This window comes from Sus scrofa, chromosome 5 (genome assembly GCF_000003025.6).
Source record: "Sus scrofa isolate TJ Tabasco breed Duroc chromosome 5, Sscrofa11.1, whole genome shotgun sequence".
Lineage (NCBI taxonomy): Eukaryota > Metazoa > Chordata > Mammalia > Artiodactyla > Suidae > Sus > Sus scrofa.
The window spans coordinates 98,051,081-98,074,957 of record NC_010447.5 but is presented as its reverse complement, the minus strand read 5'-3'; the positions used below and the strand labels follow the sequence as shown (position 1 = coordinate 98,074,957).

The 23,877-nt window shown below is 37.3% G+C and overlaps 1 long non-coding RNA gene across 1 annotated transcript in view; it reads right to left on the bottom strand.

The window, feature by feature from the left end:
* LOC110260808 overlaps positions 240–23,877 on the bottom strand; it is a 156,801-nt gene continuing 133,163 nt past the window's right edge. Inside the window, exons 2-3 of the long non-coding RNA XR_002344283.1 lie at positions 7,111–7,249; positions 240–692 (exon numbers count right to left, since the gene is read on the bottom strand). This is a non-coding gene — a long non-coding RNA (uncharacterized LOC110260808). The remainder of the gene's footprint in view (positions 693–7,110; positions 7,250–23,877) is intronic.

Sequence of the window (23,877 nt, the reverse complement as noted above, 5' to 3'; positions counted from 1 at the left end):
TGTCTTCTTTGACATCAGGCCTAGAAACAATTATTAATGTTATACTCATACACTTATCTAGTCAACAAATAATCGTGAGATCCCAATATAAGCCAGAATTTCTGGTGGTAATTCTAGTGCCACCAGGTAAGACCTAGAGCCTGCAGAGGAGGAAAAACTTCTACACTATGAGGTTCTGTAAATGGGGCCGCTGAGTCAACCTGATAAAAGACAGAATGACAGAAGAAAAGAATGCCAATTTTAATTAATGATAATATCTTTTTATATGCAGAGGCTTCGCAAAAGTGAAAAACTCAAAGACGCCTTTGGACTTGAGAGATTGCATGTCTTTTTAACGAAGGATGATAAACTGCAGACAGGTGACTAGAAAAGGGGAAAGGGGAGTGGGCTTCTCAGGATGGCAAACGGTGGGAAGGTAAATATATGGGGGGAACCAACGGTAAATAAGTATGGTTACTTTATGCAGACGCATCTCCGTGCTGTCTCCCTCCTGGTGGTAAGAGCTGCTCTCCTCTTCTTCGTATGGGAAAGTGGAGGACATGTTTACAAGGGCGATTCATGTTCTGCTTTTAGGCAGAGGGGGGAGAGCATAGAGCTCTCTGTGTCTCAATTGGTTTCAGCTCAAAATAATCCACAAGTCAAGGTGGGAGATTTTAGTGTGACTCTCTGGTCTCCTCCAACAGACAAAGTAGCTATAGAATGAGAGAAAAAGTACATGAACATTTAGAGAAAGACCTTAAGGTTGTTACACTTGCTTTTTTTTTTTCCTCCACAGATCTCTCTTTATCCCAAGAATTACACTTGTATTTTTACATGTTTCATTTTACGTCTTACCTTTGATAGGCATTTTTCTGACAAGTCAAATTAAATTAGTTTCCTTGGGTTATTTTCCCTAATTATAGATGGTATTTTCCTTCAAAGGCCATGTTAAGGAATTGACATTTGATTCTAAGTATTTATGTATTGATTTGTTTATTTTTATGGCAGCACCCAGGGCATGTGGAAGTTCCCGTGCCAGGGACTGAGTCAATGCCACAGCCGTGACCCACTACCCCAGGCTGGGGATCAAACCTGCACCTCCGTGGTGGTCCCAGCCGCCGCAGCTGGATTCTTAACATACTGTATCACGGCGGGAACGCCCAGGCTCTAAGTTTTTAAAGGAGTAGTGAAGATGGCCCTCCTTTTCGAATGAGAAAATAAAATCTCAGAGAACACAGTGACACCCTGAAGGTTAAAGCTAGTAAGGGGCAAAGGTGGGGTTAAATTCTGGTATAGAGGCTAAAAATTCTTATTTTCTAACATGCTATGATGTTTTAATAAATTCCTTAGCATGGTTGTCCTTAACTGGGTGTGGTTTTTCTCCCCGGGGCCATTGACAATGGCTAGAGACACTTTGTGGCTATGTATGCGTTTGTGTTGGGGGAATAGGGGAACAGTCTTACTGGTATCAAGAGAATACAGTATAAGGATGCTTCTAAACATCCTGCAATGCACAGGACATCTTCCATCTTTCCACAACAAAATATTACCCAGTCCAAAGTAACAAACATCGTGCTGTTAAGAGGTCCAGCCTTAGAATGCTTAAAAGAATAAAAGCAATAGGTAACTATGCCATAATGTATTTTTGACATAAAAAGGATATAAAAGTAACATCTAAGTTCTTTCTGTTACTTTCCAAAGACTAATCTAATTCAATGTCTACTAATGTCAACAAGATAAACTGTAAAGGCAAACATAAGTCTTTAAGGAGTTCCTGTCGTGGCGTGGCGCAGTGGTTAACAAATCCGACTAAGAACCATGAGGTTGCCAGTTTGATCCCTGGCCTTGCTCAGTGGGTTAAGGATCTGGCGTTGCTGTGAGCTGTGGTGTAGGTCGCAGACACGGCTCGGATCACGCATTGCTGTGGCTCTGGTGTAGGCCGGTGGCTACAGCTCCTATGGGACCCCTAGCCTGGGACCTCCATATGCCGTGGGAGTGGCCCCAGAAAAGGCAAAAAGACAAAAGACAAAAAAAAAAAAAAAAAAGAAGAAGAAGTCTTTAAAATTGAAGTCATGGTTTGATTGACAAAAACATGTTGAGTATCTCCTATGTGTCAAAAAGTATGGAAGGTATACATGCATGGTGTAGCGCTTGTTCTGAATCTAAGGGCTTGTTCTGAATCTCTCTAGCATCTTGAGAATAATATAGATGCACATATCAGATCTTTATAGGGAAGCACATGTTAATCTTAAAATCAATTTCTAATTTTGCCATGCAGAAGACTTGAAAATGAAACTGTCAGTCTTCATATCCATGAAAGAATGAGACATTAATTTTAAAATCAATGATCTATTATAAACTATCACGTAAAAATCACACACACATTTCAAACTTAAAATGTAGCCCAGAAATAGTCCTGTTTTTTTTCCTATCATTTATTACACTGAATAAATGACCAAGACATGTAAGAAATGGATAAAACGACTCGCCCAGAACAAACTAAAGGTCGGTTGATGTAGGACATCTATGTTCCCTTTGAAAGGTACAGTGGCTTGTATGCAACCCAAGTCTCTGGCATGTAGACTGCCTGCAGGTGCTGAGAGCAGACAGGTAGCCCTACAGGTACCATCAAAGCAGAGTGGTTCAACCCGCAAAGAAAGGTTCAGGACCACCAGCGTCAGAGAGGTGAAGGGCTGACAACAGCAGACTCTCCATCCAGCCTTGTCCACCAGCAAAGTACAATCCTTTTGTCTTTAGCAGGACAAGCCTGATTTGTACATTTCCCTTTACACATTCTATTTACGGTTTTTTTCTAAAACCTATCAAAATAAGCCATCAGAGAGATGAAGAAATAAGCTGAAAGGGTTAAGATAACAATAACCTAATATATAGGTTATATAACATATGTGTGTGATTATCTTACTAAATTAAGCTAAATCTATTTGCACAAATACCCACTGATACAGAAAGCTGCTATTAAGACTTCATTTTAAATTTTTTTCACTAAGGAAATGATCCAAATACAGTCTCATTTTGAAGTAGTGGGCACTGAGGACTCAGCTTATTAATTTGGGGAAGACACAAATTTATCACATAATAAAATCTACTGCAAAGTGATTGCACTCTTTTACAATATGCAGTTGCTATTTACGTGGCTGTTAAGCACATAACATTTCACTACTATGTGCAAGTATCTCAAGTTTTGTAGATTGAACTTAGTAATGTATCCAACTAAATTACTGCTTTCATTTATCAGTTTCATAATAACAGTAACCATTATTTTTACAGTGTCCAAAACAATAAGATCAACTAAATTTTTAGTTTATTACTTTGACACATATATAGCACAAATATAAGAGATTAGAAGCACAGTGCCTAGAATAAATAAAGGATGATTTAAGTAAATGCATTGTGGATCTGGTTAACATATAAAATATTTGATGCAAATGCTTAAGAGGAAAGTGTTTTGTTTACCTACTTACAACACTGTTTTCTCCAGAGAATAAAAAATCATTTTGCATTCATTATAAAAGACTGTGGTCGCAATATGAGATCATTCTGATATTAAATAGTCAAAGACAGATATCAAACAATTTTAAAGTATCTCCTTTTTTAAAACAAATTGTTCTGTCTCAAAAAGACAACCATATCCTTCAGAGAAAGACCATAACTTTCAAACTTAGTGTCTTAATATTTGAAATTTAACAGCTTGATACATTTTAACTTTTGTGTGTGTGTGTGCTTTTGAGGGCGTATGGAGGTTCCCAGGCTAGGGGTCAAATCAGAGCTATGGCTGCCAGCCTTTGCCACAGCAATGTGGGATCTGAGCTGCATCTGTGATCTACACCACAGCTCATGGCAATGCCAGATCCTTAAGCCACTGAGCGAAGCCAGGATCAAATCCGAATTCTCATGATTCCTAGTCCTATTTGTTTCCCCTGAGCCACAATGGGAACTCCCATTTTAACATTTTAATGCTGGTGAATTTTTTTAAAGCTACCCCCCAAATGAGATAAGAATTAGCATTTGCGGTTATTAACTGAAACAAAAAGTTAGAAAAGTGACTATCTGAAAATACACTAAGAAATTTTACTTAGAGATATGATAGTAATAATTTACAAAATTAGTAATAAAACTATGTTCTCTACATGAACCATTTGTAAATATATATTTTCCCCCAAAAGATGAAACAAAGCAATACATTTTATATTGCACTCACTAAAATACTGGAGAATCTAATTTTAGGTTAAATGAAAATGATACACATATCATTTTATAGCACAAAAATACTTTCTGTACCAGAAAGCATTCTTTATAATAATCATCACATCCAAATATATGCAGCATCCTTTTAAAAGCCTTGAAGATTTTTTAAGTGAATTTGTCAGTTGCATTCTAGGGTTAGGTTTCTTTAATTTAGGATTTTGTAAAGGTAAGAAAAAGATAATTGAGGACTTTTATGATCTAAAATAGGTATGTTGAGGTCCCCACTCCCAGTACTTCAGAATGTGACTATATTTGAAGAGGGGGGTGGGCACTGATTCAGTATAACGTGTGTCCCTCAGGAAGAGAGTAGATTACTGATGCACACAGGGCGAGGAAGGTCAGTGTGAGGGCCGGGGAATGCAACCCTCCACCCGTCAACGAGCGAGGCCTCAGAGGATATCAACCCTGCTGACATTCTGATCTCAGACTTGTAGTGTCCAGAACTGAGAGAAAATAAATCTGTTCTTTAAGTCACTCAGTCTGTGGTATTTTGTGATGGCAGCTCTACCGCAAGGACCTACGAACCTACACTATAAAAACGAGAATACATATATCTACAATATAACTAAAGAAGGTATGAATATTTATAAACAAGGTAAAATAATACATGATGCTGTTCTGATATTAAATTCCAATTCCTCCATTACAAAGAATTGTGGAAACTTATCCAGATAATATCTCCACATCTTTGTCTTGTTCTCCATCAGATTCTCTCTTTTGCCATCTAAATCTTGACATCATGCACAAACATACATCCACATTGACTACATCTCACTCTAGCCAATACCAAAATGATTCTTTAAAAAGATTCTATATGATATGATTATATCTGTATCAAATTTCAGAAAATACAAACTAATCTACTAGTGGCAGAAAGCAGATCAGTGGCTTCCTACACTGAGTAAGGCAGGGAGGTGCAGGGAGAAAGAAAATATAGCATGAGTTCTAATATCAATTGCAAATTATTCTGTTTCATTATTGTATCGGTCATGATTAAATATTTCTATGTCTGTAATTGACGTATGCATTCATATACTATTGGAACATAAGCTCTTCTTTTTCAGTAGCGCTGAAAATGCCTGTTAATCTGCTTATTATCTCTCTCTCTCACACACACACATTCACTCAGACATACACATGAACACATTATAGGTTTTCTAACTCCAGGTCAAGGCCTTCTTCTTCATACCATTATCTTTCTATATGTCCAATTCTGCATTTCCCTGAATGCACTTTTGGGGAAATAGAGTTTTATAGCATCTGATCGTGTTTTGATGAGACAAAAACAATTTTAAAATAATTTTGAATATAAATGCCAATAGTTTGGCTAGCAATTGGAAAATGTCATTGTTGCAAAGGTATTTGAATTATCTGATAAAGTTTTGCACCTAATGCTCAAACACCTCCCCAGAATGGAATTCACTAGACTTATGCTTAACTCTTTCAGGCTGCTTTCTTATGGCCTGTACTGTTAATGCCACTGTAGAATTTATCCATACACTGTCTATAAAGTGAAATTTGCTATTCCTACTTTGCACTTTTCTGTAAGGTCTTCTGAGAGACTATGACTTGCAGTCTCTTACCTGAAAATTATGGTAATTCGTAAACTTGTGTAATATAATTTATTCTAAAGCACTTTTTAAACATTTTCTTCTTACATTGGTTTTTAACATTCACCGCTCTTAAAGAATGTTCTGGTGTCCATTTCAATAATCTCTAACATATATAGACAAAGAAAAATTTTAAAGACCATTCAGATGTCTTAAAGTTTTTTTACCCACAAATAATTATAATTGACATGATAATTCTTACGCTCTTGAATAACAGAATTTTTCCTCTTTATCCCTATGCTTTGGCCTTTCATTTCCTGAAGAGGAACTGAATTTATTTTTGAACACAGCTCCTAATTCCATAACATGTACTGTGACTTCTTAAGTTTTGTAAACCTAGTAAAGAATGTTCAATGAAAATCTATAACTCTTCAAAATGACTGCATTGATTTCATAAAATTAACAACATATCAGATGAACCACTACTGTTTTGCAAGTGCATCAATTTTTTATCCACCTGTAAGAGACAGATTTGAAAATTTTTTTTCTTTTTTGCATTCTTGACAAAAAGCCTTTTTACTAGAAGAATAATAAACCTAGACAAGCTACCTTCTAGGCAAAGGCCTTACTTCATTTCTCTTTTAAAATTATATTTTGCATATCTATTCATACTTTATAATGTACCTAAGAGCTGAGTTCTCCAGAAGAAAAAAAAAAAGTCAAGGACAAAACGGATGCTTAAGTATTAAATACGCCTAATACAGAGTTCATAGCTAATCTCGCTTATCAAGGATTCAAAACTTGCAAGTGCTTTTTTTGGAGCATGCCATTCTAACTGCAATTTCATGAACTTTGATTTAAAAGACTGCAACCATCTTTATGAGTTAAACTGCTGTTAGCATCATGACGTATAATTTTTTTTCAAAACCCAGAGAAATAAGCAATTTGTGATTTAGAATATCTTCTCTTTGCCTCTCATGACCAGACTCCTTCTCCCCTGATCTGAGGTTATTACCACAACTTTCCTTTTTAGTTAAACAAAATCTAATTCTATAAAAGGTATGAAAAATATTCCAGCCAAAAGGGGAATGGTGGTCTTTAGTGGTCACATAAGCCGAGATGAATTTAGCAGATGGGTGAGTCAAACTTGGAAAGGCACACATGAAAAGGCTATGTACCGTGAGCAGGTGAATCAAAGCACTAGAAGCTGCAGTTTCATCATTGTCCAACTGAAAATGGCACTAACTAGCTTTACAGGCTGATGTGATGAGGTAAGGTGATTTGTGAAAGGCACCCAACAGTACTGGGGACTTACGATTGTTGAATCTTGAATCTTGTATGGGCATACCGATAATGAGGCACAAGAGGCAGTGGAGATGAATGCAAGCGTAGATATTGCTCATAGATAGTGCTCACAGATTCAAACTCTCGACACTGGGAGAGCAACACAATACCTAGAACAAAGCAGAAAAGTCCTGGTCGACAGTGTGATATGTGACAAAGAAGAGAAGGACCGTAACAAAATAATAGAGAAATAGGCTGGGCGTATCGGCTGAAAAATAATGTACAACCTAAGAGTTGAGAATATAGGTTTGATTTAGTTGATGTCCAGAAGGACTTAAGCCCAAGAGATAGCCTCTCAGAGCACAGAGGGACTGTTCAAAGAGGTAAAGGAGGAGTCAGAACACATAAAAGTTTTTGTAAAAACAAATAATTAAAAAAAAAAACCCAGGTAATCAGAAGATCAAAAGATTACCATTAATTAAAGAAAAACCAGACATCTCGAGGTAGTGCCTTTGGCACTTTTCTTTATATGGGAAGATGTAAGAGTCTGGGCTCATTGAAATCATTCCTTTGATATGTATTTTAACTACCTAGGGCCAGTGCCCTGTTTTCTCCATCCCGAATCCCCTCAGAATGTATGGTGATGTGGGGAGTGGGATATAGCACAGCTACCGGGGCTGATGGCTTGATGGCAGCAACACCCTTTGTTTACTTATATGGCAGCAACTTTGTTCCCAGAGGTAATCCAAAAGACACATTTTACCTAAATATAGTTTTTTAAACTTAAAACAGAATTTTCTTTAAATATTGTTGTAAAGGTTTTCTTGATAGTCCGAAATACACACCATTAGAGTCGTATTATAAAGTATTTAATTTTTATTTTATCACTACTAAGTGGAAGAAACAATATCAAAATCTCAGTAATAACGCTGTACGCAGAGAACCCAATACTAGAAAAGATCAATGTGGTTTAATTTACTGTCACTCTTTCTAGTGTTAATTGTCAAGGTGTAGTATCTAAGAGATGAATTCAGCTTTAAGATGTATTAACCTAACATTCAGCCTTTGTAGACTGAAGTTTTAATGGCCAAGGCACCAAGAGAAAACATTCTGTGTAGAGAATAGTGAGGAAATAGTGAACAGTTATTACTAGAAGAATGTAAGCTATAATTAAAACTGCAGCTGTTAGGGCAAAGGGGATTCATTGCTGTCATGGAAACATGATTTTATTAATTCATGTCTTTCAACAGATAAAAATCAACCAGTTCTCTGTAATTTTTAACATGGAAGTATTTTTTACACTGTTTAACATTTTAACAATATTAGCATACAGTATAAACTGTTTTATATAATAAAATACCTCAAAGCTAATAATTGGGTTTGAGATGCAAAGGTGAGTTTATTTCCTAATGTTTCTGTATCAATAGCCTAATAAAAAATACACTGCACATATATAATGAAAATTGAATATTAAGTAGCTAAGTTGAGGCAGCAGAAATCCATAAATGGACCAAAAAATTTCAAGGTAAAGTAAGGTAAAGTACCCCCTACTTTTTCCTGAGATAGAAAGAAACAAAGCCTGACATATTTGCCATGCCAGGAGAATCAAGTTTCAAGTGCCTCATTGTCTCAGTAAGTACCGTTCTGCTTAGTATGTCAACTATGCCAATTATCTGTCAGGAACACATAATATTGTGTGTGTGTGTGTGTGTGTGTGTGTATGACAACTGCCGTATCGATTTTCTCTACTTTTAGGATTATGTTTGCTATTGTAAAATAAAATGCTATGTTTATATTCCCTTTATATTACTCTATAATATTGTAAGTCCCTCAATTCTCAAGCTAACCTGTAGATCACTGGTCCTCAATGCTTTATTGAATGACATATGGCAATGTCTGGAGACATTTTTTGATTGTCACACTGTGTGGGGTAGGCATCTACTGAATAAAGACCAGGTGCTGAACATCTTACAACGCATAAGACTGCCTGCCACAATAAATAATTATTTGATTCTAAATATCAATAGTCCAAAGCTTGAGAAATCCTACTTGAGAGCAAACAAGTAAAAATAAAACAAAAAATTATCAGCAACAACAAGAAATCTGCTTCTTTTTGGCATGGAGAAGAGAATGAATAGGTTGATTTTAAAGTTAAAACTTATGTTGCCCTCTCTTTTTTTTTTTTTTTTTTCTTTTAGGGATGGCAATGAATTCTACTTCTTCCTTACTACCAAGATTTGAGATTGAAGAGGAAAATCTTACCATCAAAAGGAATAGAAATAAGGGAGTGAAAAATCACAAGAATGCAACACATGCAAATGTGTTGCATCAAAAGAATCAGTGATGCACTTTATTCTTTGCTAAGTATGTGAAACTATTATTTTCCAAGTTTCATTTAGGTTTAATTTTCTCTACATTTACAAGTTGACATCTTGAGATTGACAAAGCTTCCCAAATCTGGGAAAATCAGTTTTGTCCTTTATTTCATTTTCTGTAGAACCTACAGCTCCAAAAGCCATCTTCTTTATCAGGAGCAGTTTTTAAAGGTTTCACCATATTTATACAATATTTAGACTTGGTAGCTGATGTAAATACTATATTTTTTTTTCCCTCACGACCACATTGACATTTATTTAGCATTGGCTGCAACTTTTTAAATTTATATAATCATATATGCTAACAACTCGCAAAGCTATAAAACCCCTTATACAAATCTCAAAGCAGGATACATTAAACATAAATATAATTTTTAGAATCATACCATTGCAAATATGCTCAAGTGAGGAACTGACTAGGAATTTGCTTTCATGTATTTTGAGAATCTCAAGACATATTTTTAGAAAGTGTAAAAATCTAGGGAAAAATTGTTGCCTGACATACCAAAAGAAGAAAAAAAAAGAGTACAAAATAACTGCTTTGAAAATCTGCCTTTGAAAGTCACATAAATACAAGTTTAAAATCAGGACCTATCACCAAAAATATTATAAAAGTTCAAAAATGTTATAAATTAATTCTTTCTGTCCTCTAACATTAAGTGTGAGCATTTTCTAGCATCTACCTAGATATTACAGAGGTTTTATGTGCTTTTACATATGTTCACCAAATTTAAATCTATATATAAATCAGAGAAATCTGCCTTTACAGCATTTGAGATCCATTGAGTAATACACTGTTTCAAATCATGATATTACCCATCTGCGAAAAATAATATAAACCTTATTAAAACAAGCATTGAGGTTCCCGTCATGGCTCAGTGGTTTACGAATCTGACTAGTACCAGGAGGATGTGGGTTCGATCCTTGGCCTTGCTCAGTGGGTTAAGGATCCAGCGATGCTGTGAGCTGTGGTGTAGGTTGCAGACACAGCTTGGATCCCATGTTGCTATGGCTATGGTGTAGGTGGGCAGTTACAGCTCTGATCTGATCCCTAGCCTGGGAACTTCCATGTGCCACCAGTACAGCCCTAAAAATAAGCAAGTATTGAGAAAATAATCTACAACATATTAGCATAAGAAAGGCCAAATGAATAACACTTTAAAATGAAATTATATTAAATAAAAAGCAAAGGAAGACTAACTACTCATATTCAAAATACGCCAACTCGGGGCCAGGCAATGAACTTGATTCTAGAAAGAAATGTAAAAGAAAGGAACAAACCATGTATATGCTAAGACAATGTCCAAGTGCCACTTACATATCATTATGTTCCCTAAAAATAAATTAAGGCTAAACTGTCTTAGGGATTAAACATTTAGGGGTTTGCTTTTTGCTAGTATGCATGGATCATGGCCTAAGACATGCACTTAGCATGAATTTCTAATTGCAAGATTATCATATTTCAGTATTGATTAATGGGATAATGTCCAGAGGCAATTTCATGATATAAAGCAAGAAGACAAAGAATGCATAGTTAATTGCTACTAGAAGGGAAAAAATAATCAATTCCAATCTTCTTATTGTCAGAGTCCTAAATCTAGTAAAGTTCTGTGAGTTATTAACATATATGATTATATACATGTAAGAAGCTGAAGCCAATGCTAAATCAATGTCAGACACCACTGTTACAATGCCAGAGGGTCTCTTGCAATTTCTTTTGCTGGATCCAAAAATCTCTGCAATCCTTTGACATTTTCATTGATGCTTGCAGTTCTAAGAATATTGAGACCTAAACATTACTGTTTCAGAACCAGCTAGTTTTAGGTGAGCTTTCATTTCTTAAGCTCCAAGTAATACTGTTCACTGGAGAAATTGTCAATAGAATGTTCAAGAAGGCAATGCTTCAAACTTTATTTTCTGTCCAAGGTACTCAATGATCCATTTCTCTTTTAAGTCACATGAGGAGCATCTGTTAACCTACCTCAACTTTCATATATTTTATCTCGCTTTTGAAGGAGTAGAGAAAACTAGACTGAGTCAAAATGGAACTGGGTTAATGAAAAAAATTCCTGCTTTCAGAAATGTATATGTCAGAAAGAACCTGCAAGGTTTCACATAATTTCCAGAGAAAATGGACAGTATATTTTTATGGTAATGAATATCACCATCTTGGGAAAATGATGATTACTTCTAAGCATTACTTGACCAGATGACTGACTTACTCAAAAATCTAGGTAAGTTCCTTGTTCTAAAATCCCAAGATCCTTGGTGTATATTAATAGTCTTAGTTACTTCTTCCAAAGGTTTGATTTCTCCTGGGATGTTTATCATTTGAAATGCTCTTGAACTTGAAGAGGGGCACACATCACTCTGCTCATCAAAGTCACTGTCCACATATTAAACTAAGCCAAGTATAGGACAGCGACATCCCTTACTCCATTCTATTTGGATCAGCAACATACTCATACGCCATTTACTTCAAATAAGCTCTTGCACTCCTCCATTAGTTCCGCTACAGTAGATGGTATCAGGTAAGTGTGACTACTCACTACTGGTCTACTAGATTTCCTTCTGATGACCAGATGTGTCTTTTGGGGCTTCAATTCTCAAAGGTCTGCACGTTATTATTCCTTATTCCCTGTATACGAACTAGGTAAAGAGGTGAAAACCATAGAATCGGCAAGAGAATTGTCCCTGAATATTCTGAGAAAAAAGGAGCTCATTATTTTTCATACAAATTGAAAAACACACCTCATAAAAAGTAAATATCCAGGTGGCTAAGCTTTTTGTCGATCTGTTAACTTACACATGGAAACATTTTCAGCATTTTATTTTATCATTATGCTCCTCTATCCCATGAAAATTGCCCACCAACTATGAGAACAAAAAAAAAAGACCCACATTTATAAAAATAATTTTTCAATTTCAAGTAGAATTTATTTTTAGGGACAAAAAAATGAAAAAGTTGTGCTCATAGAAGTCACTTAGTTGCATGCTCCCATCTTTCCATGACAACATTTTAGAAATATAAAAAGATACATATTTTGCAGGAAAATTGTCCTGGTCTCTTCAACAGCTTACATTAAAAAAAAAAACTTAATTAAAAGGGATTTATCAAAATAAAAGTCAGGTATAATAGGTGGCCCTAGATTAGAAACTTATTTTGTTAGGTAGGGTAGGATAGGGACTCAGACCCAGGTGATTCAAAACTGGCCATTTATTGTTACCTAAAAACAGGAAGCCTGCAATCAAACTATGAAGACATACAGAGATACCAGAGGCATGCTCTTCGGAGCACTTTCCCATACAAATGAGGCATGCTCTTCAAAGAGCACTTCCCTATAACCCATGCCCACGCAATCAAGGCATTCCTGCACAGAACTAATCAGAGGATCAAAACGTGCCCCCCATACAGAGACCAAATCACACTCAACTTAGGGGGCTAGGGCAGGAGAAACTGGGTCTCCACTCCGTCTGCCCTGTGGGAGTATATAAACAATTGTAAAAGGAGTCCAGTCCTCTTTTAACCTACGTGCAAGTGAGCACGCTCTCTCTCTCTGAAAATGTAGTTTCACTTTAATAAATTTGTAAAACGCCAGACTCCCTACACCTCCAAATCTTTGCTGCGTATGGGCAAGAACCAAGAGATAATGAAGAGGAACCTGACAGTTTATACAATGCACTCAAGGTTTACTTTGTTCTTTTTGCTTGTTTTCTCTAAACAGGGGCCAAAAACCAAAAGGTACTGGTAGTTGTCGAATAATGTGGGGCTAAAAGAGGGTCTTTGTAGGATGAAAGAAATAACGAACGGTTCATAAACATACGAAGGATCCAATGAAAAGAAAAAGTGGATGATGTGGGTTACAGAAGGGAAAACTGCTGAAGGAATGTCCTTGACTAAGCAAGAGAGATCTGGTGCACATGTGAAACATCTGGTCTTAGATAACAAAATGGAGAAATCATCAATTCCATAGGTAACAGAAGAAAAAATGAAGAAAAATGTCTATGTCTATTCTACCATACAAAAACACAATTGGAAAGGTCTACAGAATGTCATGAAAAAATGAACTTGAGAAGAAGAGTTGACATCTCATAAAGTTTAGCTTTCACACTCAGAGCTCTGTGGAAAGAAATTCATAGGTGTGGTAATAGAAACACAAATAATTTATCTTCTTTATTTTTCAGTGAAAGAGAAAGTTTATTCATCACTTGGAAGCATGAATAGAGACGCAAATACTAGATTTCAGAAAAGAAAGTTATTTGAGAGAGTGGCAAAGTGACTGGACCAGGCAGCATTATATGACTCTTATGCAGCACAAAAGACTGATTTGAGCTTAATGATCCTGAGTTTAAAATGATTCTTGTCATCATGGCTGGATGGTTTTCAATAATCACACTCACAAAAATATGTGATAGATTACAATTTTATAGAAAGACTAAGCAAAGCTCAAACAGGCAGATCTATCCTCAGAAAGATAATGTTTGCTTTATCCAAAAGGAATAGTGAATAAACGCCCATGAATATGTTTTATTTTTATGATTTTTATTTTTTCCATTATAGTTGTTTTACAGTGACCACAAATATGTTTTAATTAATTTTCTTTTGGCCATGCCCATGGCATGTTGAAGTTCTGGGGTCAGGGATTAAACCCACACCGCAGCAATAACCAGAGCCACAGGAGTGAAAATGGCAGATCCCTAACTCATTGAGCCACGACCAAACACCAGAATATGTTATAATTAAAACATTTTTAGAAGCAGATCAAGATGACCGAGGAGTAAGATGTCACACTCATCTTCTCCCACAAATACATCAAAAAAAGACATCTACATGTAAAACGACTTGCACAGAACATCAACTGAATGCTGGCAAAAGAACTTAAACCTCCAAAAAGGGGAAGAAACTCTTGACATAACTGCATAGAAAAACAAAGAGAGAGAGACAGACAAAAAAGGTATCAGGAAAGGACTAGCATTCCTGAAAGGGAACTGTGAAAGAGAAAAGGAACCCACATCCTGGGAAGCCACCTAATTGACAGGGAGATCTGCCAAGATGGAGGGACCTCAAAGTCGCTGAGAAAAGAGCAGCAGGTGGACTGAGAATGGAAAAGCAGAGTGAGAGCTGAACAGATCATCTGAACCACCGGCCTGGACACCACAGCCTGAGATGCTCAGGTGGGGGCTGGGCACTGAGACTCAGACTCTGGAGGTCAGTCCTGGGGAGAGGACTGGGGTTGGCTTTGTGGGAACAGAATGAGAAACTAAGGAGCAGTGTGCCACAGGCATGGGACGGGTGTGCTATGGGCTGGGCAGTAGAATGCCAAGGCAGAGGGAACCCAGAAGAAGGTCTGGGCCCACAGGAGAAGCAACGCACCATTGCTGGGGAGGGTGAGAGGAGGAGGAGGGTCAGACAACCATAGGCATCTCCCTATGCATGCTGCATAGGCTCTCAGAGAGTGGGGCACCTCTGGTACAGGCTACGGGTGGTGAGAAGCCACTTGCTCAGGCTACGGGAGACTGGGCACTTGTTGTGCAGGCTACAGATGGCCTGGCACCTCTCGTGTGAACTAAGGACAGCTGGGGGCTAAGTGCAACATGGTGCCTCTTGCATAATCTACAGATGGCAGGGATGGACCATGGTGGTTGTCTTGGAAGCCAGGGAGAGGCATGGCCTGCCACCACTGGGGTCCTGTGAGTGGGCTCCACCTGCAGCCCCAGGCACCTCAGGGGTCAGCAAATAAAAAAAAAAAAGAGGGCACTGCAACCAAGTACCACATGTTGTTGCTCTCACTCCCCTGTTACTTTCACACTGGCTCTAAAGCTGCCACTGCCAAATGCTCTAGGAAATGCCCTTATGCTCGATCACTGTCCCTTCCCAAAACCCTAGGAGCAGCTGGTGCAGCACCTCCTGCATGAGCTAAGTGGCACGGGGTGCTTCTTGCATTGTCTGCAGGTGGCGTGGGCAAACCACCGCAGTTATCTCTGACTCCAGAGGTAGGCATGGCACACTGCCATGGGGGATCCCTGAACAAGAATGACTTGCAGCCCCAAACACCCCAGAGGGCACCACAAAGGATGGCATTGTGATGGAACACCACCTGTTGTTGCTCTCTCTCCCCTGGAAGCACTCCTGCCCAGATGCTGCCCACTGCTAAATGTTCTGGGCAGTGCCCACACACTTGATCTCTGTCACTTCCCAGGATCCTACAACTAGGAGCAGCCTGTGGTGCACCTCTTATGTGGGCTAAGTGAGATGAGGTGCTTCCTGTGTGGTGTGCAGGTGGTGGGAGAAAACCACCGTAGTTGTCACTGACTCTAGAGGTGGGCATGGCCTGCTACCACTAGGGGTCCATGAACAAGCACCATTTGTGGCCCAAATCACCTCAGATGAGGGCACTGCAATTGAACACTATCTGTTTGTTGCTCTCACTTCCCTGGAAACTCATACGCTCTACTGCTGTTACTGCCAAATGCTCTGGGCACCTTGTAAATCTGCCTAAGGCTCATTATCATTTCCCAGGGCCCTGCAACTAGGAGTAGCCTGTACCACCTTCATGAAGGTACTTGCTTCTGTTAAGAGCCCATCAACCAGGCACTGACTATCAGCGCTATCCATTACCTCCTTCTCCCTGGAAACCACACTCACCACCCTGGGGATAACAGCCTGCTTACACTGAAGAAAGAGACAGCTAATAGTCAAAGTTCCAGGCCAAAAAATAAATAGTAAAACCCCACAAAATACAAAGGGGTGCTCTTGCATAGAAATAGCCCTCCAATACTACAGTTTGACTTCCCTAAACTCACAGAAAAAGAAAAACATAAGCAAGATGAAGACATTCAGAAACCACTCCAAGTTAAAGGAACAGAAGAATTCACATGAAGCAGCAAACAATGAAACAGACCTCTGTAGTCTGATAGACACAGAGTTCAAAAGTGAGGTAGTGAAAATACTAAAGGAATTAGGACTGAATATCAAGAAATTAAGAGAGGATATGAACAGTAATGCATATTCCTATAGAAAGAAACTAGAAAATATAAGGAGGAACATAGAAAAATTGGAAAATTCATTTGCACAGACACAAACTGAGCTAAAGGCACTAAAGAGCATAATGAATAATGCAAAAGAACAAATTAGTGACTTGAAAGATAGAATAATGAAAATCACCTAATCAGGACAGCAGACAGAAAATGAAATGAAAAAACATGAAAGCAATAGGACAGATCAATGAGATAATATAAAGTGGGCCAATCTAAACATAATAGGAATTACAGAAGCAGAAGAAAAAGAAAAGAGAATTTAAAATATATTTGAAGAAATTATGTCTCAGAACCTTCCAAATTTAAAGGAAACTGATATCAAGATATAGGAAGCACAGAAGGCTCCAAACAAGCTGAATCCGAACAGGCCCACACCAAGACATATTATAATAAAAATGGAGAAAGTTAAAGATAAAGAGAGGATTCTAAAGGCAGCAAGAGAAAAACGAAGTGTTAATTATATGGGAACCCCAATAAGGCTATCAGCCGATTTCTCTACAGAAACACTAAACGCCAGAAGAGAGTGGCAAGATATATTCAAAGTTCCGAAAAGAAAATATTTCCAGCCTAGAATACTCTACCCAGCAAGAATATTATTTAAAGAGAAGGGGAAATAAAGAATTTCTCCAACAAACAAAAGCTAAAAGAGTACAGCAATACTAGACCCATTCTGAAAACGATACTGAAAGGGCTTTTCTAAATAATAAAAAAAGATATAAGAAGAAAGAAGATAGAGAAAACCACAATTGGAAAGCAATCACTCAAATAATCCAGCATACATATCTAAAAGAGGGAAAAAAAAATCTACTCTAACACCGATGATAAACACAAGGAACAGCAAAAGGATGTTAAAAAAGGACTTCAAAATCATAGAATGTGGGGAAGGAAAGTAAGAAAATATAGACTCATTTTTTAAATTTTAATAATGTGTTTGAGCCCATATGACTACCAGGCTAAAGCAAGCAGATACACGAAGGGGTTAATTACTTAAACAGGGCAATCAAAAATCAAAATCAAATATTACATTCATGAAAACTAAAAAGAAAAGTACTCAGGCATAAAATAAATGGAAATCATCCAGCCAATAAAAGAAGAAAAACAAAGAATCAACTTGAAAACAAGGTTTAAAACGGAAATAAATACATATCTATCAATAATTACCTTAAATGTCAATGGACTGAGGGCTCCACCCAAAAGACAGAGAGTGGCAGATTGGATAAAAGAGCAAAAAGCTTCAATCTGCTGCCTACAAGAGACTCACCTTAAGGCAAAGAACACACTTAGACTGAAAGTGGGGGGATGGGAAAAGATATTTCATGCCAATGGACAAGACAGGAAAGCAAGAGCTGCAATATTCACATTAGACAAAATAGACTTTAAAATGAAGGGCAGAAAGAAAGACAAAAAATGATAATATTTAATGGTTAAAGTTTACCTCCAACAAATATTAATAGACATAAAAGGAGAAGTTGATGGGAATACAATCATAGTAGGAGACTTTAACACCCCATTCACATCAATGGACAGATCCTCTAGACAGAAAATCAATAAGGCAACAGAGATCCCAAAGGACACAAGAGAAAAGTTAGACTTATTTGACATTTTCAGGACATTACATCTAAAAAATCATAATATACATTCTTCTCAAGTGCACATGGAACATTCTCAAGAATTGATCACATCCTGGGGCACAAAGCTAACCTCAACAAATTTAAGAGTATAGAAATTATTTCAAGTATCTTCTTTGACCTCAATAACATGAAACTAGAAGTCAACCACAGGAAAAGAAAGGAGGAAAAAACTGACCACATGGAGACTAAACAACATGCTACTAAAAAACCAATGGGTCAATGAGGACATGAAGAAGGAAATTAAAAAACATCTTGAGACAAATGATAATGAAGACACAACACTCAGACTCTATGGGATGTTGCAAAAGCAGTGCTCAGAGGGGAATTCATAGCAATACAGGCCTTCCTCAAAAAACAAGAAAAATCTCAAATCAACATCTTAACCTACCACGTAAAAGAATTAGAAAAAGAAGAACAAACAAAACCTAAAGTCAGCAGAAGAAAGGAAATCATAAAGATCAGAGAGGAAATCAATAAAATAGTGATTCAAAAAAAATAGAAAATATCAATAAAACCAAAAGCTGGTTCTTTGAAAAGGTAAACAAGATTGACAAACCTCTGGCTAGATTCACCAAGAAGAGGAGAGAAAAAACCCAAATAAACAAAATAAGAAATGAAAAAGGAGAAGTTCACAAAGGATACTATGGAAATACAAAAACCCATGAGAGAATACTACCAACAATTGTATGCCAACAAATTTGACAACCTAGAAGAAATGGACAACTTTCTAGAGTCTTACAGCCTGCTAAAACAGAATCAAGAAGGCATAGATCAACTGAACAGACCAATCACTAGAAATGAAATTGAATATGTCATAAAAACACTCCCTACAAATAAAAGTCCAGGACCAGATGGCTTCACAGGCGAATTCTACCAAACATATAGAGAAGAACTGGTGCCCATTCTCCTTAAATTTTTTCAAAAGGTTGAAGAAGAAGGAACATTCCCAAAGACATTCTATGATGCTACCATCACCTTAATTCCAAAATGTGACAAAGATACCACCAAAAAAGACAACCATAGGCCAATATCGTTGATGCATATAGACGCAAAAATTCTCAACAAAATATTATCCAACCAAATTCAACAACATATAAAAAAGATCATACACCATGACAAATTGGGATTCATCCCAGGTGCACAAGGATGGTTCAGCATATGCAAATCAATCAACGTCATACACTGCATTAACAAAAGAAAAGTCGAAAACCACATGATCATCTCAATAGATGCACAAAAAGTATGTGACAAAGTCCAACATCCATTCATGATAAAGACTCTTACCAAAGTGGGTAGAGAGGGAACATACTTTGATATAATCAAAGCCATTTATGACAAACCCACAGCCAATATAATACTCAATGGAGAAAAGCTGAAAGCCTTCCCACTGAAATCTGGAACAAGACAAGAATGCCCACTCTCACCACTTTTATTCAACATGGTATTGGAAGTCCCAGCCACAGCAATCAGACAAACAAAAGAAATAAAAGGCATCCAAATTGGAAGATGTAAAATTGTCACTGTATGCAGATGACATGATACTATATATATAGAAAACCCTAAGGACTCAACCCAAAAACTACTTGAACTGGTAAACAAGTCCAGCAAAGTAGCAGGATATAAGATTAACATTCAGAAATCAGTCGCATTTCTGTATACTAACAATGAAACATTAGAAAAAGAATACAAAAATACAATACCTTTTAAAACTGCACCCCAAAAAAATCACATACCTGGGAATACACCTGACCAAGGAGGCAAAGGACCTATATGCCGAGAACTATAAAACATTCATCAAGGAAATTAAAGAAGATGTAGAGAAATGTAAAGATATTCCATGATCTAGCTTGGAAAAACTAATATTGTAAAAATTGCCATACTACCCAAAGCAATCTACAGATTCAATGCAATCCCTATCAAATTACTCATGACATTTTCACAGAACTAGAATTAAGAATCCAAAAATTTATACGGAACCACAAAAGACCCAGAATTGCCAAAGCAATCCTGAGGGAAAAAAAACCAAGCAGGAGGCATAACTCTCCCAGACCTAAAGCAATATTACAAAGCCGCTGTCATCAAGACAGTGTGGTACTGGTACCAAAACAGACAGACTGACCAATGGAACAGAACAGAGAATGCAGAAATAAACCCAGACAGCTATGGTCAATTACTCTTTGACAAAGGAGGGAAGAACATAAAATGGGAAAAAGACAGCCTTTTCATCAAGTGGTGCTGGGAAACCTGGACAGCTGTATGCAAATCAATGAAACTAGAACATACCCTCACACCATGCATGAAAATAAAAAGAAATGGCCTAAAGACTTGAAGTTAAGACAAGACACCGTCAAACTCCTGGCTAGAACATATGCAAAACATTCTCTGATATCAACCTTACCAAAGTTCTCTCAGGTCAGTCTCCCAAAGCAACAGAAATAAAAGCAAAAATAAACCAATGAGACCTAATTAAGCTGTCAAGCTTTTGCACAGCAAAGGAAACCAAAAAGAAAACAAAAAGACAACTGACAGAATGGGAGAAAATAGTTTCAAATGATGCAACTGACAAGGGTTTAAACTCTAGAATATACAAGCAACTTATACAACTCAACAGCGAAAACGCCAACAACCCAGTGGAAAAATGGGCACAAGACCTGAATAGACATTTCTCCAAGGAAGATGTACAGATGGCCAACAGGCACATGAAGAAACGCTCAACATCATTGATTGTTAGAGAAATACAAATCAGAACTACTATGTGTACCACCTTACACCAGTCAGAATGTCCAACATTAATATGTTTACAAATAGCAAATGCTGGAGGGGGTGTGGAGAAAAGAGAACCCTCCTGAACTGTTGGTGGGAATATAAACAGTACAACCACTATGGAAAATAGTACAGAGTTACCTTGGAAAACTATACATGGAACAACCATGTGACCCAGCAATTCCATTCTTGGGCATCTATCTGGACAAAACTTTGCTTGAAAAAGACCCATGCACCTGCATGTTCACTGCAGTATTATTCACAATATCCAAGACATGGAACAACCTAAATGTCCATCAACAGATGATCAGATTAAGAAGATGTGGTAATTTATACACAACGGAACACTACTCAGCCTTAAAAAAGAATGACATAATGCCATTTGCAGCAACATGGATGGAACTAGAGACTCTCATCCTGAGTGAAGTAAGTCAGAAAGAGAAAGCTAAACAGCATGTGATAATCACTTATATCTGGAATCTAATATATGGAACAAATGAACCTTTCCACAGAAAAGAAAATCATGGACTTGGAGAATAGACTTGTGGTTGCCAAGGGGGAGGGGGAGGGAGTGGTATGGACTGGGAATTTGGGGTTAATAGATGAATTAATAGATGAAAACTATTACCTTTGGAATGGATAAGCAATGGGATCCTGCTGTGTACACTGGGACCTATGTCTGGTCACTTATGATGGAGTATGATAATGTGAGAAAAAAGACTGTATACATGTATGTGTGACTGGGTCATCTTGATGTGCAGTAGAAAATTGATAGAACACTGTAAACCAGCTATAATAGAAAAAATAAAAATCATTTTATAATCAAAAAAACATTCAAATATAGGTTAATTATTTCAAAATCTCTTGTTTTAACTAAAGTTTTCAATTGATGACCATATAACATTTAGAATTTTTTTGAATAAACAAACTTCGGGAAAATTCGAAGTATATAATTTTAAAATATAAAAAATTATGAGAAGTCAGACAAGAATCATCTTTTACTCATGCTACAAAGGGACCACTAGAAGCCATATGTATATATTGGTTTTTAGCACTGTACCTGCGGCACATGAAAGTTCCCAACTAGGGGCTGAATTGGAGCTACAGCTGCTGGTTTATGCCACTGCCACAGCAAGGCCAGATCTGAGCCCTGTCTGTGATCTACACCGCAGCTCATGTCAATGCCAGACCTTTAACCCACTGAGCAAGGCTAGGGATTGAACCCAAATTTTCATGGTTACTAGTCAAGTTCATTACCACTGAGATACAACGGGAACTCCCAGAAGCTATATTTTAAAATATTACTTATATTTGTAATTCAAGTGTAAAGGAGACAATAATAGATTTACTAAGACACATATTGGAAAAACCATATTCATTACAAAAATTCAGTAATGAAACTAAAATTTAATGTCAAGTGAAATGAAATTCTTATTGTGAAAACAACTTTACAAGATGTCAAATCTTTTTCATAAATTAACTACTTTCATGAAGTTCTACTGAAATTTCCAATTATGTTTTTATTAGTTTTTTTAATTGTGTTGAGATATACATAACAGAAATTTTACCACTTCAATCATTTTTAGATGTACAGTTCTGTGGCATTAAGTTCATTCACACCGTTGTGCAGCATCACAGTCATTTGTCTCTAGAACGTTTGTGTATTCTTCAACTGAAATTCGGTACCCGAGTCACTGGAAACCATCATTCCACTTTCTGTGTTTAGGAATTTGACTACTCTAGGTACCTCGTATAAGTGGAAACATACAATCCCTCTGTGATTGGTTCATTTCACTTACTGTAATATCTTCAAGACTGACCCATGTAGCATGTGTAAGAATTTCCTACTTTTTAAATAGATAAATAGCAACCCACTGTATGTGTATACTCCATTTTCTTTATCCCTTCATCAATTGATGGAGCCTTGGGTTGCATCCACCTTCTGGCTACTGTGATAAATGCTTCCACTGAGACTGGTATACAAATACCTTAGTCCCTGCTTTAGTTTCTTTTGAAAAAATACTTGGAAGTAGAATTGGCAATTGTATTTTTTAAACCATAAAACATAGTTCTAATTTTAATCTAGGACAATTCAGAAACAAGGATACGTATACAAAAAATGTGTATAAAAAGAAGGGTTATACTAGGGATTGGAAAGTACTGATGTATAATTTCTAAAACATAAAGAAATATAGTAATTAATCAAAAATATATACCAGGTGCAAGGAAAGATATATAAAGGTAGCAGAATAATTATTTTAGAAATAGAACATAAACATTTTTTTCATTTATTTTTTTATTTATTTTTTTCCTAGGGCCACACCCGCGGCATATGGAGGTTCCCCAGTCTAGGGGTCTAATCGGAGCTATTGCTGCCGGTCTACACCACAGCCACAGCAACGCCGGATCCGAACTGCGTCTGTGACCTACACCACAGCTCACGGCAACGCCAGATCCGAACTTCGTCTGTGGCCTACACCACAGCCACAGCAACGCCAGATCTGAACTGCGTCTGTGGCCTACACCACAGCCACAGCAACGCCAGATCCGAACTTCGTCTGTGGCCTACACCATAGCCACAGCAACGCCAGATCTGAACTGCGTCTGTGGCCTACACCACAGCCACAGCAACGCCAGATCCGAACTTCGTCTGCGACCTACACCACAGCTCACGGCAACGCCGGATCCTTAACCCACTGACTGAGGCGTGGGATTGAACCTGCAACCTCATGGTTCCTAGTCGGATTCATTAACCACTGAGCCATGACTTGAACTCCGAACACAAACTTTAAAAACAGCTTTTTAACCATCAGGGAAATGTGAATCAAATCACAATAAGATAATACTTGACACCTACTAAAATTGGTGTAATAAAAAACACATATAATATTATCAACATGTAAAGAAACAGGAACCCTCAAACACTGCTGGTGGTACCATAAAATGGTGCACCCACTTTGAACAACTATCACCTCCTTAAAAGGCTACACA